The sequence below is a fragment of the Ascaphus truei genome, chromosome 9 (assembly GCF_040206685.1).
Source record: "Ascaphus truei isolate aAscTru1 chromosome 9, aAscTru1.hap1, whole genome shotgun sequence".
Taxonomy (NCBI): Eukaryota; Metazoa; Chordata; class Amphibia; order Anura; family Ascaphidae; genus Ascaphus; species Ascaphus truei.
This window is the reverse complement of record NC_134491.1, coordinates 68891165-68903861: the sequence shown is the minus strand read 5'-3', so window position 1 is coordinate 68903861 and position 12697 is coordinate 68891165. Positions and strand designations below refer to the sequence as shown.

General features: G+C 46.3%; 1 protein-coding gene across 2 annotated transcripts in view; it reads left to right on the top strand.

Annotated features, from left to right (window-relative positions):
* Positions 1-12697, top strand: part of SYT6 (synaptotagmin 6) — a 335617-nt gene that overhangs the window by 295934 nt on the left and 26986 nt on the right. The window lies entirely within an intron of this gene.

Here is a 12697-nt window from a genome sequence, read left to right as displayed (position 1 = left end):
TCTGAATCTGTTAATGCCATAGGATTTTCATAATTTTCAGTTTGCTTAACCTTAAAAAGACATAACAGCCCCACAGTAATAATTCAAATATCCCAATTTAGCTCCTTGACATCATTTTTTTTTATAGGGGCCACATATTATGAATAATAAAAACCGTGTTAATTACAGAGACTAAGGGGTGATGTATCATGGCAAAAATGCAAATTGCATGACCTGCCTCCTCTGGGTCTACTGAGGGTCCAGGCAGCTAACTACCACCATTCTACCCGAGGCAGGTGCAGCCTCCCACCCAGGCAAGAACTGACCATTGCCCACGAGGTGGGGGTCCACCCTCCTCCCCCTTTACCAAAGAAGGAGGCCAACCCAGCCTCAGATGCAGTACTGGCAACATCCCGTCCTCTTTAACACCCATCACTTCTCCACAGCCCAGAGGTCTCTCACGTTTATCCTTCCACTGGCTGAGATGAAACCAAGCCTTCCCTTCAATTTATCTGGTGTAACACTGCCCACTAGCTCCGTGACCCCCAAACTCATCTTAATGAAATATACAATTTCCTCCCCCTGGCTGAGCCTAAACCCAGCCACAAATTCAAATAGACTGGTTTAACTGTCACCGGCTCAGAGAGCCCCGAGGCCCTTAATCATGTTACATGTTATACCCCGCCAACGCTTCCCTGTACCCTGGCAGCCAAATAGTTTTTAACCACTAAGATCCGCTGGCACAGCAGGATCCCTGATAGAAGAGTGCTGATCCTGCCCCTACATCCACCGCATGAACAATTGGAGAGCCCCACCGACAAGTAGGGTCTCTTCCCCCCCATCCCAGATGAGATATATATGGGGTGTATGTGAGATCCCTGGTACCCACTTTCGAGGTATATGTGGGGTCCCTGCCTCCTTCCCCCCCCCCCAACCCACAGGGGGTGTATGTAGGGCCTTCCCCCCCATCCCAGTGGGAGTGTAAGTTGGGTCTCTTCCCCTCCCCCAACCGAGTGGTAGAATAAGTTTGGTCCTGCCCCCTCCCAATCCCAGTGAAGATTTAAATTGGGCCTCTGCCCCTTTTCTTCCATTTATTAAGAGGGGGAACAACTTCCTGGTACTCTTTTCGCCTTGTAGTTCCAGCCGGGACCGCTACGTTCTATTTAGAGAACTTGGCCCCGAAAAGTGAGACTTGGAAAATTTCTCGCCTTGAAATTTCTGAAGGCGGCTTACGTCTATTTCTCTCAGAGCATCTTTTGGTCAATTCAAATCTGCCGCTGCTATCCTGGCGCTAATTATAAAAAGAGGAAAGTTGCGCCAAAAGAGAGTTATCCTACTGTTCAGTATATGGCTCCTGTCCTTAACACAATGCAGTTCCGCAGCCTGAGTCTCTCAGAGGTGATTCACCAACCTCTGTGTGAATACTGGTAGAAAAAGGGGGGTCCTCCGGCGCGTTGTTCTGCTTGTGGCTCCACGGCGTTTTAGATATATAGGTAAAGGAGAGAAGAGAGGGGACCACAGTAAGGGACCAAAACAGTGATTATACACAACTCTTCGTTTGATTTGTGAGGGGGGGGGGGATTGGGGGTGGTAGGAGATCAATGGAGAGATGAAAAATACTGCTGAATGAAAGGAGACACACTTACATCAGAGTGTCTAGTATCTTGAATTCTTGTACTCTTTTCTTTATGTAGCTGTATTTGGTTGAGGGTGAGGAAAAGCCTCCTGGGATCCTCCAAATGTTTCAAGATCTAGCCGACACTGTAAAGGTTAATCATTCCTTGTGCAGATAAATCCCACCTTTGCCAGCCTTGGGGCCAATGTTCTTGTGTCTTCACATTGAAATTTGATGGATTTGTGCAGGATATAGAAGCCGACACTTTCAGTAATAGGACAGAAAGTAGCATGTACCTGCTAATGTTTTAATCTTGCAAATTGCGAAAAAGCCGTCCCTGTTGGTGCAGGGAATTCTGCAGCCGGTTCCTCCTCTGGTGTAGCTGGCGTCAGCGTGCTCCTCCGGAAATGATGACACAGGAAGAAGGGGGTAGGACGGTCCGTGGTTCACAGCAACTTCAGCAGCCAACGCATGGATGTCTAAAAAAACTTTATTGATCGCTAGCAGCAAACATCAGGCAACCACTCTAACATGTTTCGTCCAGGCTATGGACTTTTTGAAAAAGTCCATAGCCTGGACGAAACATGTTAGAGTGGTTGCCTGATGTTTGCTGCTAGCGATCAATAAAGTTTTTTTAGACATCCATGCGTTGGCTGCTGAAGTTGCTGTGAACCACGGACCGTCCTACCCCCTTCTTCCTGTGTCATCATTTCCGGAGGAGCACGCTGACGCCAGCTACACCAGAGGAGGAAGCCGCTGCAGAATTCCCTGCACCAACAGGGACGGCTTTTTCGCAATTTGCAAGATTAAAACATTAGCAGGTACATGCTACTTTCTGTCCTATTACTGAAAGTGTCGGCTTCTATATCCTGCACAAATCCATCAAATTTCAATGTGAAGACACAAGAACATTGGCCCCAAGGCTGGCAAAGGTGGGATTTATCTGCACAAGGAATGATTAACCTTTACAGTGTCGGCTAGATCTTGAAACATTTGGAGGATCCCAGGAGGCTTTTCCTCACCCTCAACCAAATACAGCTACATAAAGAAAAGAGTACAAGAATTCAAGATACTAGACACTCTGATGTAAGTGTGTCTCCTTTCATTCAGCAGTATTTTTCATCTCTCCATTGATCTCCTACCACCCCCAATCCCCCCCCCCCCTCACAAATCAAACGAAGAGTTGTGTATAATCACTGTTTTGGTCCCTTACTGTGGTCCCCTCTCTTCTCTCCTTTACCTATATATCTAAAACGCCGTGGAGCCACAAGCAGAACAACGCGCCGGAGGACCCCCCTTTTTCTACCAGTATCCTGGCGCTAAGAATCTCTCGACCTGATTGGCCGCTAGGTTTTTTATAGGATTTTCAGTCCCATTCACAAAATGCTACAGCCAATCAGTGCATGGGAATTTTCCTACCAGCCTATTACAGATTTGCTGGTACTCTGAAGCTGGGCGAGCACTGATTTCAATTCTGCTAAGGGGCATGCACCACCCTGGCACCTCTGCCACTTAGCATACCAAACCACCCTTTGTGCCAGGCTCCTCAGAGTCTAGGGATGGGCAAATGGTTGCCAGATAGCCCATTTTCATTTCAGGATGTGGGTATTTGAGTATAACTCCGGTACTCCGCCCGCCCTAACACCTTGGCATCTCTGAGACTTTCAAGTCCAGGAACCGACCAGACACAGGGGCACCAAACTTGGTGGCCATTTGGTCTCTTGGAACCACGGACTTGGAAATTCCCCAGTTCATATACAGGGCATATACATATACTCTGTTATATACCATGTTCATAAAACGCCTTATCCCCTAGGATCTGCTGAAAAGACATGCACGTTTATTTTCAGAGCTCCCAGACCTTCCTCCTGTAAAAGAAGTTAGCTAAAAAGTTGCTTCAAATAATGCTTAGGTTCATTTTCAGGGCGGCTTCAATTGTACCGCAGCTGGACGTAGAAATAATTTTACTCTCGCAACCTTATACATAGTTGGAGACACCCCGAACCCCTATACCGGGTCCGGGGGTTTGGGCATATACCGTGGGGAACTCCCCCTAAAACAGGGACCCCTGACTATACCCGGGATACACAAGTCCCTGTGCCACTTTTTACCTCTCTTTTCTGTGCTGAAGCAGGGACTCCTGGCGGTGAGCTGCAAGAACGTTTTCAGGGTAGAAGTTTGACCGGAGCATTATGCTTTAATGTATTCGAGAATCTGACCTAATTCCCGGGTACATCTTTGGGGTATCCTGTAACTCGGGAAACCCGCTACATAGCCACAATCTGTAAAGACTTTCTCCGTCGAACCCCCCCTGAAACTAATAGCCCAGCAGTTCCTGCGTGCTGGCACCCCTGGCAAAGGCAAAACACAAAACGTTTGTTGCATATTTTCATACCATGCATAGTAGTACATATATATGACCGCCAGGTCCAAGAGCTGACACTCTAGGACCCCACCACATGACTCAGGGGCAACCAAGAGGACTTTACCTTTATTAGTGAGCCTGGTTACCACCTCACCGTCACACCGTGACGCATGAATAATTCACGGTCATCTATATCATAAACAGCAGCCAGTGTTACTTGCATACTGTAACTCAGTCTCTGATTAAACACAGAGGTGCTGTTATTCTGCTATGTAAAGCATCACATGTACTATATTGAATACTGCATTGAGTTTTACCCATGGTTGTGTGCATCTGCAAACACTAGATTCTACTCCACTTTTCTCCAGAGCCCATTCAGAAATGTCTCATTCTATAAGATCATCAGTGAGTGCTAGTGACATTTATAGCAAGAAGTTACATTGAGGCTGCCCCAGTAGCTTGGTGTTGGGTTGCTGACCAAATAAATATAATACTGCAGAGCCATTTTAAACCTAGACCTTGATCTACTGGGAACAGAGCTGAGATCTGAACCAATTTAATTTACAGCCATCAGCCGAGTTTGATTGCAGTCATCTTGACAAGTAAAAGCCACATCCACCAAAGAGGAAACAAGTGCAGCTTATAAAAATACCAGCCTCCGCTAACCTTGGCCCTTGCTGAAATAAGGCCGAGTCCATGCTCCCTGCTTTCTCGCTGAGGCGCGCTGAGGCTCAGGGAAAGCGGGTGCTTTCCCTGGCCTTGCGGTTGTTTACCGCACGCGCTCTCAGCAGGCTGTCAGGGGGCGGGCCGGGGGCGGGCCGGGGGGGGCCAGGGGCGGGCGCGTCACTGGCCGGGGGCGGGCCAGTGACGTCACGGAGCTGGTTCGCCCTCATTGGGTGAACCGCTCACGTGACCGGCCTGTCTTACGGGCAAGCGGGGGAATTTTAAATTCCCCTAAGACCTGCGCTTCCGCAAGCGCGCGGAAGCGCAGGTGAGCCCCTACTAAAGCCGCTCTAATTGCGGCTGTAGGGGCTCAGTGCTGAGCGGGAGCGCGCGTCAGCACGCTTCCACAAGCAAGCAGCAAACATGGCCGAGGCCTTAGTCTTCCCTTATACGTTTATATAAATAGAAGCCCACACAAGAGCATGCATACACTGCCTTTAAACCAAACACAACCAATGGACCATCTATTGATACAAGCAGAGCCAAATCGAAGGATGATATACTAGCTTAGTGGTAAGCTATAAACAATATCTGATTTAGCCATTTTTCCTGTATATATTGGTTATCAAGCAGTCTTATCACAAAATACATTAAGAAAAGATGATAAAACAATCCAAAGCATGAGAAATGTCTGTGAATTGGCAAGATGGTGTCTTCTTGGTTCCAGTCTTAATGCATGGAACCACTTGGTAAATATGAGCCTACTATGTGAGTGAGGATTATATATGACCACTTGACCAGTATCTTTCATTAGGTAAATAGTTTATAATGCTAGTTGCAGAGATAAGAGAGCTAGAAGTAGTTTAGGGGTCATATAAGAACACTGCCTTTAAATCTGGTTAACCCTTGTTCAAATCCCTGTGTTACCTCTCCATGTGACCATGGGCCAGTCACTTTATCTCCCTGTTCCTCAAGCACCAAAATTAAATTGTAAGCTCTTCAGGACAGGGGCTCTTTGTACCAGCAAAATGCTATGTATAGTGCCATGCACACTGTCACTGCTACAGTATATAAGAAAAACATTGTATTATCATTACTAAATCACACAACACGTAACCACCACATACATATTCATCATGTTAAGGAGCTTGCTTCTTTTTGCCAGAGAAGATTAAGGCCTAATCATCTGAATGGGGTCTAAATCTTGTAATACGTGAAAAAGGTGGATGGTGCTCTAGTGCTAGGTCTATGTATGGTTATAATGTCCCTTATGAAGTATAACTTAGTATAAAAATAATTCATGGTGTCCATAAATAATCCTGTTGTCCAGAGAAACCAATGCTGTTGCTGGGGGCACAAAAACCCTGAAGGCAAGGGGTAGGATACAGATAACCCTCCTCCTCTCCTCATTGGGATAGTGTGACGAGAGCGTTGTGACAGGCTATTAATAATACACCAAATAATGGGTTGAACTGAACGAGGCTTAGATATAATAAAGTATATTTATTCCTTACATAGGTGAACACACAATATAGTACAGTAACAGGCAAGAAGTACACTTACTTTGGGGTTGGGGAATGAGAAGTATCATGTAGCAATTCTCCAGCAATCACGTAACAATTCAGATGGTATAGAAGACAAAGGATATAGGGTTGACCACAGTTTATAAATCTTTTGTGACCCTTTCCTTAACATTAAGTACAGGTGATTGGGCCACAATTACCTGTAGCCAATCTTTAACGTGGGAATACATTTTAATCCATGCCCCCTGCTAGTTAGGACATGCGCACTAGGACCCTGGGGTCTCATTTCTGTAGCCCCACATTTACATTAGGAATGCCAGCCAGTCTACCAAATGGGATTTCTGGCAGGATACTCTTTGTTGTAAGGTGTTAAATGTGACACTTACAGACTGCTCTGGTTTGAGTCGTCTCCGCCCTCAGGTAAACAGTGAGGGTGACAAAATCCTTTGAACAATAGTTAAGTCCTAGACATTGGGTCGCCTCTCTGACCATATGCTACCTTGTATGCAAAGGAATTTCCTCTGGGTTTTATCCCTGCCTTGGGATACAGTGTTACAAGTTAAACACAAACATATTAAAATATCCGGTTCCGTTGGGTCCAGCGGGTCCAAACTACCCAGATCTCAGTCTATGGGAAAAGTCCCAAACTTTCAAGGGGGTCCATACTCCGTCGGGTTGGTCCAAGAGGGTCAAGGATGGTTCTGCAGTCATGCCGGAACAGTGACTACAGGTACCCCAAACCCTGGCCCTCTGGACCCTCCGGAACCGGAGATATGGATTCATGGTTTTCAGCTTTTGACACTTAGTCGAATTCTTGAGCTGTTTCTTCTTGCAGAAGCTAAGGAACCAGTATAAACAGGCAAAGATCAACAGGAAAGGGAGGTTTATATAGGCAGGCTGGGAGGTGGAGCACAGGTGCAGAGGTGTCAGGTATCAGAGTCTGGAATGTTCCTTAGTTTAGCAGCAGCACTCCTGGTGGGCAAGTATAGGTACTGCAGGCTAGAACCAGACATTGAGAGTGGCAGCAGTCCCGGTGGCCAAGCATGGGAACAGCAGGCTAGAGAATATGACATTACTCCCCCCTCCCAAGAGCGTTCTCCGGACAATCCTTGCTAGGGTTGTCTGGATATCTCCGGTGAAAAGCTTTGACTAGTCGCGGAGCATGTACAAAATCTTTGGGTTCCCAAGACCTTTCCCCTGGGCCATAGCCCCCCCCAGTGAACCAGGTACTGTAGTTTCCCTCTGTGTAACCTGGAATCCAAAATTCTCTCCACAATGAATTCCTCTTCGTTATCCACGAGGACAGGTTCAGGGGGAGGAAGTCTCTGTCCAGGAAATGGATTCTCACGGAAAGGTTTCAGCAGAGAAGAATGAAACACAGGGTGTATTTTGATGGTCTCAGGAAGCTCTAATCTGAAGGACACTGGATTTATTAGTGCTGAGATGCGAAATGGCCCGATGTATTTTTGGCCCAATTTAATGGTTGGAACCTTTAGACGTAGATTTCTTGTAGAAAGCCAGACTTTATCCCCGACTTGAAATTCTTTTTGGAAGAATAGTTTCTTCTTGCTCTTTGTCTGGACTAGGATTAGGAAAGGACCGTGACAAGGCATCGGCTTTTCCATTCTTGGAGCCAGGGCGGTAGGAGATGTGGAACTGAAATCTTGCAAAGAAGAGAGCCCACCTGGCTTGTCGCGCAGACAGTCTCTTTGCGGATCGAATGAATTCTAAGTTCCTGTGATCCGTAAAGACCGTAATTGGGTGATTGGCCCCCTCCAGTAGATGTCTCCACTCAGAGAATGCAGCTTTTATAGCCAAGAGTTCTTTGTTTCCGATGTCATAATTTCGTTCAGCTGTTGACATTTGGTATGAATAAAAGGCACATGGATGAAGGAGCATCTTGGGTCCAATTCTTTGTGACAGAATGGCACCAACAGCGGAGTCGGATGCATCCACTTCCAAGATGAATGGTAATTCTGGATTTGGATGGATGAGGATAGGGGCAGATGTGAAGAGTGACTTCAATTGTTCGAATGCCGCATCCGCTTTAGGAGACCATTTGAAGGGGAATTCCTTCCGTGTGAGTTGGGTGATTGGGGCAATAATGCCAGAGAAATTTTTAATAAAACGTTTATAGAAATTGGCAAAACCCACAAATCTCTGAATGTCCTTTTCATTCCGAGGGATTGGCCATTCCACCACGGCTTGAATCTTGCCTGGGTCCATACTCAAAACCTCGGGAGAGATGATGTAACCGAGAAATTGCATGCTGGTTTTTTCGAATTCGCATTTTTCTAACTTGATGTATAATTTGTACTTACGGAGACGCTCAAGGACAATTCGGACATGTCTCTGGTGATCCATGATGTTATCTGAGAAGACTAGGATGTCATCCAGGTATGCCACTACGAATTGGTCCAATAACTCTCGGAGGACATCATTGATTAAATGCTGGAAGGTAGCAGGGGCATTACAGAGTCCGAAAGGCATCACCAGATATTCATAGTGCCCATAACGGGTTCGGAAGGCTGTTTTCCATTCGTCACCGGGTCGAATGCGGACCAAATTTTACGCTCCTCTGAGATCTAATTTGGTAAAGATTTTGGCTGACCGAATTCTTTCCAATAGTTCAGGAATCAGAGGTAATGGGTACCTGTTCTTCACCGTTATCTTATTTAGTTCCCGATAGTCAATGCAGGGGCGTAGAGAACCGTCTTTCTTTCCCACAAAGAAGAGCGCAGCGCCTGCTGGAGAAGTAGAGGGTCGGATAAAACCCTTTGATAGGTTCTCCTGTAGGTAGTCATTGAGGACCTTCAATTCCGGTTCTGAGAGGGAATAAATTCTTCCAAACGGAATAGCAGCACCCGGTAATAATTCAATGGGACAGTCATAAGAGCGATGTGGGGGAAGCGTATCTGCGTTCTTCTTGTCACACACATCTAAAAACTCAGAGTAAGGAGCCGGCAGAAGATTTTCTTGAGACGAGGAAATCTTATGCATTCCTACACACTCTGGTATAGGAGTTTTAGGTAGACAGGCTAGCTGGCAGTGCTCCGAGGAAAACGTGAGTGTCTTGGTCTTCCAGTCGATTAGTGGGTTATGGATCATGAGCCATGGAATTCCCAGAATCACTGGAAACAAAGGTGATAGAATGAGACCAAATGAAATCTTCTCCTGGTGATTGGGCTCCATGATTAGTGTTAAGTTACTGGTTTCATGGGTAACAGGTCCAGAGCTCAAGGGAGAACCGTCAACGACTTCCATCCTTTCTGGCGATTCCTTGGCTACAAATGATACCAAATTGTTCTTGGCGAATTCTATGTCCATAAGATTCCCTGCCGCCCCTGAGTCGACCATTACTGTGGTTGAAAAACGATGTGTTCCTTCCTCGATGATAATAGGAACCAGGAGGTGAGGGTGTAGCGAAGGAGGGTTATCTTTCCTTTGAGAAGCAGAGAGAACAGTTTTTGAAATAGCGTGCAGCTGATTTCTTCTAGGGCTCTGGAAAGAAGACCGCCTGGACTTGTTTGGGCAATCAGCGAGATAGTGCCCATCGTTTCCGCAATATAAACAGAGATCTTCTGTTCGGTGTCTATTCCTTTCCCCGGTTGAGATGGGTCCCCGCAGTGTATTTACTTGCATCGGCTCCTCCTCAGTCTCCCTGGAACGTCTTGGGGTACTGACATCTCTAAACCCGGGGTTGCTTGGCATGAACCCCTGTCTCTCCAATCGTCTTTCCATAAGCCTGCGATCAATTTGGATGCATAAACGGACAAAGTCCTGAAATCTCTCTGGGGTCTCCACCCGGGCTAGTTCGTCTTAAACTTGCTCCGAGAGACCCTGCCGAAAATGATATTTCTGCGCGGCCTCATTCCACTCAGTATCGTTAACCCATCTGCGGAATTCAGCGGCGTACTCAGCTGCCGAGCGTCTTCCTTGACGAAGATTGTTCAGAGTTGCACTATGATTTCGGTCATCAAAAATAAGACTCATGGCATCGATGAACTCCTCCAGGTCCCTTAGTAGTGGGCTATCCTGTTCTAACATAGGGGAGACCCAAGCAAGGGCCTCATCCTTGAGCAGGGTTATGATCAGTCCAACCTGGGCTTCGTTGGTATTATAGATGGTAGGCTGAAGCTTGAACACATGTCTGCATTGATTAAGGAAATCCCGAAAAGATTGTCTTTTTCCTCCAAATTTTTCCAGAAGGGTTACACGGGGCGCGGTTTGCACAGTCAAAGTCTTTTGAACAGATGCGGTGATTAAAGCTGCATGTAGTTCACGGTTTTCAGCTTCTGCGGCGGCAGCTCGTTCCTCTGAGCGGAGGGCACATCCTTCCGCGCGGACGACACATTCTTCCCAGCGGGCATCACGTTCTACCTGGCGGGCATCCCGTTCTTTCCGGAGGGTATCCTGTTCTTCCACGTGACCAAGACGTTTGATAAGGTGTCCTTGTTGTTCTTGGAAACCAACCATGATACGTTGTAAGTCCTGCAGTGTCCGAGCCTGGGCCAGGTCTGTTCCGGCGGAATCCATGGTAGGGCCTGTTTATTCTGTCAAGGATCGGACTTCGGCTGAAGTGGATCCCAGTGGCAGGAACAGCAGGGAGCGAAGTCAGGAAACAAGCAGGGGTCCGAGGCAGGCGGCAGGTAGCGAAGTCAGGAAACAAGCAGAGGTCGGCAACGAGGAAACTGGAACAGGATGATAGCAATAGCTAGCACAGCAGTAAACACAGGAACCTTGCAGAAGCTAAGGAACCAGTATAAACAGGCAAAGAGGAACAGGAAAGGGAGGTTTATATAGGCCGGCTGGGAGGTGGAGCACAGGTGCAGAGGTGTCAGGTATCAGAGTCTGGAATGTTCCTTAGTTTAGCAGCAGCACTCCCGGTGGGCAAGTATAGGTACTGCAGGCTAGAACCAGACATTGAGAGTGGCAGCAGTCCCGGTGGCCAAGCATGGGAACAGCAGGCTAGAGAATATGACAATGGGACTCTGCAAAATGGTGCCTGAAAAGGCGTGAAAATTACACAAAGGGCTATAATCACTGAATAACTATTAACCCTTGCCCTCCCGGATGGATCCCAGTGTATGTGTGATGCAGACACTGACATAACAAGATATCACAATAAAGCATGGGGACAGGGGAATATACATTTACATGTTATAACAAGGGTTAAATCACATTGCTATACCACAGCCCAGTTAACCCCTTGTCTCCCTGGTGAGGTCAGGGGATGGCCAAATGGGGTGCAACCCCTTTAGTACCGGGCCACCCCCTTTCTCCCTCTACAGATATCCCCTCCATAGAAGCAATAATAAAGCAATAGGTGCTCACACAGCTTCACCACGAGGATCTTCCAGTGTGCAGCCACATCAATGTCCAGAGAATTCCAAAAGAAGAAAGGGATAAGCGCACAGCACTAGAGAGACAGGTCTTGGGTAATAAAAAAATGTTTATTTAGCTACATAAAAAACGGAGGGTGTGACCACTCCCACTCCATCTCATCAAACAGAACGACATAATGTCAAACTAAAGAGGAGAGGAACAATGAAGGGAAAAAGGGGCATGAAAATACAAACATTATAAAAAGGGGAAGGGGCTACGTAAAACACTCGTAAAAGATAAGGTGATATATACAAGGAGACAACATTTTGGGGCCTAAACCGCCCTTTCTTCATGCCCGTTACTACAGACCTTTTGAGTCTGAGGTTCTTCCCTTATGCGCCTCCAAACAAAACCTCTCATCTATACCAACCACTGATATTTGAATATGCTTACAGCATGAACTTGATATATTAAATTCAAATAAGGACAATATGCAAAATATGCCTGTAACACAGAGAAACATCTGACTATTGCACCTCTATAGTTAACATTGTTAAGTGAGTATTTAGTCCACTCTGGATTTCTCAAGACTATACAGAGCAGTTTAAATGCTATATAAAGCTGCTGTGTACCAAAGTGGCTATCTCTGGGGAAAAAAAGTTTCTATACAACCCCAATGCTGAACAATTCTGTTAGTCTCAATGTGCTATTAGAGCAAGAAAAAGGTAAATAACATTACGAATCCCCAGTGGTTAAGTGCAAAGAGCTGATAGCTAGTCAGTCCTCTGTAGCAGTTTGTGTATATATGATATAAGATCAAGTTTCAAAACATCCTTTTCAGAAATGAAGACGGTTGCTGCTAAGTAAATACGGGGAATAGGATAATGAGCTGTAATTTGGCCTAAAGTGCATGATAAATGCAGTCAACCTCCCAACGGACGGCATTCCTATTAATTATACATGCCAATTGTCGTACATTAGCAGTCATTCATTTACCGGAGAACTGACATGAAGTCCCTTCTGTCTGAATTAAACTCATAACCTTGTGGGTAATCAGTGCAGGCTTTTGTATCTCTGTTACAGCTGTGAGATAAGGATCACTGCGCCATGTGAATACAGTTGTCTGTCATGTTATCACTTCCGCCACACATTAACCCTTTCAGTGGCGGGTCAATATGTTGCCGACCTCTCCGGCGCTGAATGGGTTAATGTTCAACCCCACCTAGC